Source organism: Temnothorax longispinosus, unplaced genomic scaffold (genome assembly GCF_030848805.1).
Source record: "Temnothorax longispinosus isolate EJ_2023e unplaced genomic scaffold, Tlon_JGU_v1 HiC_scaffold_637, whole genome shotgun sequence".
Lineage (NCBI taxonomy): Eukaryota > Metazoa > Arthropoda > Insecta > Hymenoptera > Formicidae > Temnothorax > Temnothorax longispinosus.
Window position 1 is genome coordinate 1 of NW_027270492.1, and position 5,984 is coordinate 5,984.

The 5,984-nt window shown below is 31.2% G+C and overlaps 1 pseudogene; it reads right to left on the reverse strand.

The window, feature by feature from the left end:
• Window positions 1-1,651: 1,651 nt before the first annotated feature.
• On the reverse strand, window positions 1,652-3,601 carry LOC139824887 (uncharacterized; annotated as a pseudogene).
• Window positions 3,602-5,984: the final 2,383 nt, after the last annotated feature.

Consider the following 5,984-nt stretch of genomic DNA (forward strand, 5'->3'; position numbering starts at 1 on the left):
TATTAAATAATATCAGATGTTTCTGGTCAATTAGCTGCAATTTTAATGTAATACCAACTTTAAATGTATAATATACATACATATATCGTTGATAAAATTCTACATCATATAATATATATAGATTATTGTACATCAATGTTATGTAATATTGATATTAGCAGATAAATATAAGTATTAATATAGTTATAACAACATTACAGGTAGAAAAAGCTACGAAACTATTCTAGACAAGTATACAGAGAATCTGATGCTATCACAACAACAACTTTTATCAGATATTATTGTAAAACAAAATGACATGCAGAAAGAGATGATAAAAGTTGAAATGGAAAACCAAAGATTATGGGAGAACGAAATAATAGAGAAGGAGCATGCATTTCAAAGAGAACAGATGCAATCTTTGTGCAAGCGTTGCAAGTAATAAATTCTCAAGCTTCTCTATCAAATTATGGAATGCCACAAAATTTTCTTATGCCTCAAAATTATGGAATATCAACAAACTATAAGTTGCCACAAAATGTCAAAATTATTCCAGTATGTTTATAATAAAATTAGTCCTGTGTTAAGCGACATTTGCGTAAGCAGCATCCGCAAACTTGACAAATTTAATCGTAAAGATTGAGGAAGGAATTGGTTAATTCCGTTAAATCTGACAAAATTGACCGTTTCTCTTCTAAACCATTACAGTTGATTCGTTAAGTTTACGGATATAAATCACGTTTTATAGTAATATATATTAATTAATTACATAATATAACATCTTGTTTAATAGATAAAAGAAGGAAGTATCATTGGGTCAAGCCAAATAAATAAATCAATGGCGTCAACATCCACATCTTCTACCAATAGACCAATGGCGTCAACATCCACATCTTCTACCAATAGACCAATGGTGTCAACATTCACATCTTCTACCATTACTGAGGAGAACAACAACGACAATTCAAAGGCATGAAAATTTTTTGAAACATACTGAGCAATACAAAAATAAAAGTATATATAAGTGGATATATTATATGAACAAAAAAGTGTTATAAAATATGTTAAGTTTAAAATTTTAATGTACTGAAACCAAAGAATAAGGGAACGGTACCAATACCCGAACATGTACCTATATCCGAATACCTTTATTATTTATAATTATAACGCGAGTTAAATTCAAAGATAAAAGTATTTTTTCTTGTAGTTTGAAACTTCAGTTATAATATCCAAACGTTTATTTTCATGAATTTATATTTTTTTAAAGGTATCCAGACACAGATACGTGTTCGGGTATTGGTACATTTCCTATGCTTAAGTGTTCGGGTATTGGTACCTTTCCCTTATACATATAACTATATATAATTATAAGTAGGCATAAGATAACTATAAGTAAGAATATAAGTATATATTATAAGATGAACCAAAGTGTTATAAAATATATTTAGTTTAAAATTTAATAACTAATGTACTGTGAAATCAAAGTATTATAAATATTAAGTTTAGTACAAGACATTTAGATACAATAAGGTAAAATGTTATTAAAATTTAAACCTGTTCAAATGCATATAAAAAATATTAAATAATATAAAAAATGTTACATAAATAAATAGAAGTATTGATTAATATTTACATTTATTATATATATATATACACATATTTATTAACACACATTAGCTAAGAGTAGAACTTCAACAGACAAAGTAATTCCGTTTTATAATACATCAAAGACAATTGTTTATCTTAATAGTGTTTTTCGAAGAGGAAAGTTTGCGGCTAAGTAATCTTTTAGACATTCTCGTATAATAGTAGAACGTATATTGTCTCGTTCACAATTTATTTGTTGTCTTGGTTGTACAAATACTTCATCTAATTCAATAACCGGTTGCAACCACTCTTGAAGAAATCTGTCTTTATTGTCTTTACAAAAATTGTGCAGCACACAACATGCAACTATAATTTGAGGTACAAATTTATAGTTACAATCCACTTTTTTCTGTAATATTCTCCATCTAGCTTTCAGTCTTCCAAATGCCATTTCCACTGAAACCCTTGCGGAATTGAGGTAGACTAAATGATTCTTCTTCAGGTGAAAGTGAACCAGAATAACTCTTCATTAACCATGGCAGAAGTGGATAGGCTGGATCTCCAACTATCATGAAAGGTATTCCTTGGCCGTTTACATGTTTTTCCATCTATAACAAAATGAAAGTTAAAAAAAAAAAATAAATCAGTCTTATATATCAACATATATATATATATATATATATATATATATATATACACATATATATACAAACATATAAAATTAATAACAAATATGACAAATAGTTTACAGTTATTTAAATTAAATTATATATTATTATCTACAATTTATCAGTTCCAAAATGTACAGATAAGAAAAAAAATTTATATCGATATGAGTAGACTTGTCAAAATAGGCACTAAGTGAAATAATCAGTCAAAATTCATTTCAAAGTCGATTCTACTGACAAGAATCAAATACATAATTTATAAATAACAAAGATAAAAACCTGTGGTATTATTTCTTGTGAGTGTTTGAATAATGTACTATCTTTGAAAACTGCAGCATCATGAACACTACCAGGGTGCTTGGCAAAGACATTACGAAATCTGTAAATAATATTGTAAATGTAAATAGACAGTTATTTGTATATATTTTCAGAATAGACATTTTCTTATTAATATGTATATTTGTATCATATCTTTCAATTACCTTCCATTATGATCAACTATTGCTTGAACATTGTAAGATGCCCATCCTTTTCTATTTACAAAATCTCTATAACCTTCTTCTGGTATTGTAATAGGTATATGTGTTCCATCGATGCAACCAAGTATTTGAGGGATATGAGAGATGTTTTCAAATTGCATTGCAATATATTTAGCTTCATCTTGATTTGGCATATTAATATAAGCGGGAGCTAAAACTTCATTAATTGCTTTCACAACTCTGAAAAGATATTTTTTCACTGTTGACTTATGTACACCAAATACATTTCCAACTACTCTGTATTCAGAACAACTAGCAACTTTATACAAAGCTATAGCAAGTTGTTTTTTTACAGATACAGGCTCCCTAGCTTTCAAAAGTTGCATTTTTGGTTTTAATGCATCTTCCAGTAAATCACGCAATTTTAAAAAATTCATTTTTGACATTCGAAAACTTTCGACCCATTCAGAATCAGTATATTCATTTAATACAATAGAGTCCCAAAATTCGTAACTTCTTTTTTTCATCCATATTCTTCTGTATTGTATGCCTGTCGTAATTAGTTGTGGAGGTATCGGATTGTTTATTATTACTTTCCACATAAAAATTAAATTAAATTTTTGTTTCAAACATAACCTTAGTAGACGTTGTAATAAGGCTCGCCGTTTTGCTCTTATTATTAGCATCATGCGTCTTCTTCGAGTATATTGTAAATTTTGAAACATAAAAAACCTGGCCATACACTTCGACACACTATTATTATTCATATTTTCTTGTTTTCATTCAACTAAATGCTACATCACTTACGAAATAAACTTAATTTGCTATTTTCAATACCACCAGTAGGAGGCAATCAACATGAATTAAATTCGTATTATTTTTTTCCCTTAGTACATGCTTAGTACATTCGATGTAAACGCGCCCGTACTAAAGCTTTCATGCGCACCAAATTTAATACGCGTACCAACGTTTCGACGATGTAAACTAGGTCACACTGTCAGTACATTTCGGTACGCACCAAAATCGCATTTTGCCGTTTGCCTATATTCCTTGTTATCCGCGTACGTACGACCGGTACGACGTGTGATATTAAATCGCAAGTTTGTGTTTGTATGTTTAGATTTACTATTTAACTAAAATTGTGTTAAAATAATTACTCATTTTTGTTCTTTTTACTGTGTGAAAGTTGTATATATGTTCCAGAAATTGTGTTGTACGGAAATAGCGACCGAAGCTGTACAACGAGACACGTATTCTATTTACATTGATGAATTTATGGAAACAGTTTAATTAATAGGATGATCATATAAGATAAGTTTAATAGTTACATTTAATTACTGAACTCTGCTACAATTTTGTTTAAGGGAACAAAATGGTTTACGGTGTCTGTATATTTTCAGGTTTTTTACTGATAGCTATATGAATGTAAATGAAGGTTGAAGTTGGTTAAATGACGTATAATATAACGTAACGCAAGTAACGCATCATGAAATACATCTATCCCTCGTGTAAGTATACATTGTGTAGACATCCCAAGCAGCAAAATAGGGCGAAATTACGTTTATTCGACCTTCTGATAGGTTCAAAAGTCTGTTCGACCAAGCCCAACTTACGTCGAATCGACGTCGAAAGAAGGTAAGTGGGGAATAAAGTTGAAGTAATTTTACGGTTGAAATTAGGTAATGCAAGGCATTTCGCCTTATAAGTCATAGTCTGATTCGGTGAAATGGACCTATCAGAAGGTCGAATATCGGTAATATTTTGGTAATTTTGACCAATTTGTGCCCTCTCTTCGACCTAACTTTTGTCTTTGAGACATCTAGTAGATGGCAGCGCTGCACATCACGAAAAAATATATATTCCATATTAGTTCTACCAAGACGGGTCTATGCTACAGTCATAGCATATGGTTCCAACCAGCCATGGAAACTCGGAGTAAAATATTAATAGAGTCCACCACTACGTCGGTTTTGAAACTGAATATCGTGTGACATGTAACAGAAATATAAGTGCGAAAGAAAATTTTCTGTACAGAATTTTATTTTACTTCGTTAAAAGCAACGCGATGTCGAAAATAAATAACTTAAGCAATTATTAATTAATCGTTAATTATTTAGCAATAATATTTTTTGCATTTAGCACAATAAAAATATTTTAATCTTGCACCTAACGTGAAAAGTATCGCAAAATAGATTTTTTTTCAATTCTTAGTTACTCCGAGAGATATAATATAATTTATTTTATAATGCCTATAATTTTAGAAAGCGTTTTGATGTATCATGGCAGACATACTGGTTCTCATAATAATGGCTGATTTAACGTTTTCGTCTGAATTTCGACCTGTAGGTCGAATTTCCCTACTGTGAAAACCAAATACTAAACTTTGAGGGCAGATTTCCTTAATTAGGGCATTTTTACTTCAAAGTCGTTGACTTTAAAATCGTCTTGTCGATCAATAAGGCATTTTGACTAATAAGTCTGATTTCCCTATTTATAAGTTAAATTGACTTCAAAGATCGACTTCGAGACACGGCGTGCTTCGAGATCTGTGGATCGATATATCGAGAAATGCCGGTCGGCTGTGCCGCGAACGTAAACATTGATCATGAGTTCACCGTGTGACGCGGTCGAGTGCAAACGTGTTTTGTTCTGTAACGACTCTTTCTCGCAAATTCGCTGTTGCTCGCGCGAATCGTCTCGATTATTCTATTTATTACAGTATAGAGAGTTTCTTCTGTACTTCGTAACTTCTTGAAAAATCTCATCCCCCCCGGGTGACGAGCGCCGAATTAATTCCCGTGTGTTTGCGTTTCCTAGCATAACGATCGCAAGCCTTGTACAATGAGAAAAATACAGTAGGAAGATATTAGTGTGTGTCGGGCGTTAACCTCGATTTATTCATTTATCGATGAGGAACAATTTTCTCAAGTAGCAGGTAAGTCTCATAGAGAAGTATTATTTACAGTCACGTACATTAACAGTGAAGATTATAACGTTACAAAATAATGTTTGACAGGATTATATGTGCCTGGTATATTTGAAGTATCTGTGGAATCGATTGATAATTCATTGTGGATTTTTTTGCGATTGTCCGAAGAAACCTTGATATTGCGTTATCACGTGGAATGAACGAGCAATACGTTACAAGCACGAGGTGCGACGCTCGCCTTCTAGATAATATTCTTTAATATCTCGGCAATAATATTCTTTGTGTTCTATAACACTTATTGGTTTTTTGGAGCTTTAGCTCCCATACATGTTGGTACAGGTT